The sequence below is a fragment of the Penaeus vannamei genome, chromosome 25 (assembly GCF_042767895.1).
Source record: "Penaeus vannamei isolate JL-2024 chromosome 25, ASM4276789v1, whole genome shotgun sequence".
NCBI classification, from domain to species: Eukaryota; Metazoa; Arthropoda; class Malacostraca; order Decapoda; family Penaeidae; genus Penaeus; species Penaeus vannamei.
Window position 1 is genome coordinate 31,290,076 of NC_091573.1, and position 1,359 is coordinate 31,291,434.

A 1,359-nucleotide genomic window follows, 5' to 3' on the forward strand; every position below is an offset into this window, starting at 1 on the left:
CTACAGTCAATATAATATTCACGGAATATAACTCCTTTGAGTTTCGATTTATATATGGTATATACAACATATAAAATTTTGTTTTTATGAAAGTTATAAGCTTTATATACACGAAGCTGAAGCCAACAGATTCTTGTCGGGACGCAGTGTTTACGACTGGAAATGGTGCAAATTTAAGTGGTGTTTGCATTTTGTTTGAGATTGTAAATTGTTTTTTCCTTGAAGTATTATTGAAAAGAAATATGAAAGTTGTAAGACCAATAAGCACCGGTGACTGTTGCTTGTTTAGCATTTTAACCTGTATTAATTAAAAATAATTTATTCTAACTGGCATCTGATATAACGCTCAGTGAAGGGCCCTGGGGAAGAAGCACTGTCAGGCATGCGCAAAAGCAAGGGGGCCGAGCTTATTCTCGACCAGGTGATGGGCTCCGCCTCTAGAAACGATGACGTCATGAACCCTTAAGGGCCGTCATCTCCTTTTTTTCCAAATCCCGGACGTCTCAGGTTTGGGAGTGACACAGTCACAGATTGCCACTGCCGGCCGCAAAAGGTGCGGCGAAACTGTCCTACACTTCAGTCTAGAAACAGCGCCATAGGAATCACATCCAGAACGTGTATAAAATTTATCGGCTTCCCTCCCCCCACCCCTCTTCTCTCTCTCTCCTCCCCCCCACTCTCTCTCTGTCTCCTCCCCCTCACTCTCTCTCCTCCGCCCACTCTCTCCTTCCACCCACTCTCTTTCTTTCCTCCCCCCCACTCTCTCTCTCTTTCCTTCCCCCACTCTCTCTCTCTCCTCCCTCTTTCTCGCTCGCTCTTACTTTCTCTCTCTCTCAAAATGTCAATAGCGCATAGGCATATCCATTCATAAATTCATATAGGGTGAATATCCTCATTGGTTTATGCACCTACATATTACGAAAAACATAAAAATTAAGGTAAAGCAATCTGAGAACATGTTCTGTAGCGTCGGGGTACGGGGCCGTGGTCGTGGTCGTGGTCGTGGTCGTGGTCGTGGGGCAGTTGCTCTCGTCGCTGCCGTCGCCGCAGTCGTCGTGGCCGTTGCACTTGGACTCAGCCGAGATGCACCGCTCATTCCGGCACCGGAACTTGCCGTCCCTGCAGTGGGTGCAGATATAGACATACATAGATACCCTTACACACACATATGTATATGTGCGTGTGTGTGTGGACACAGATATAGTTTGCATTGTTTGCAGATGAGAAGAATATCGAGGTACCTTCCCTGACAGAGATCCAAGCACTACAGGAGATCCGGAGAAATAGGACTAAACCACCATGCGACAGCAAATCGTTTGTGTATATCATATATATATATATATATATATATATATATAT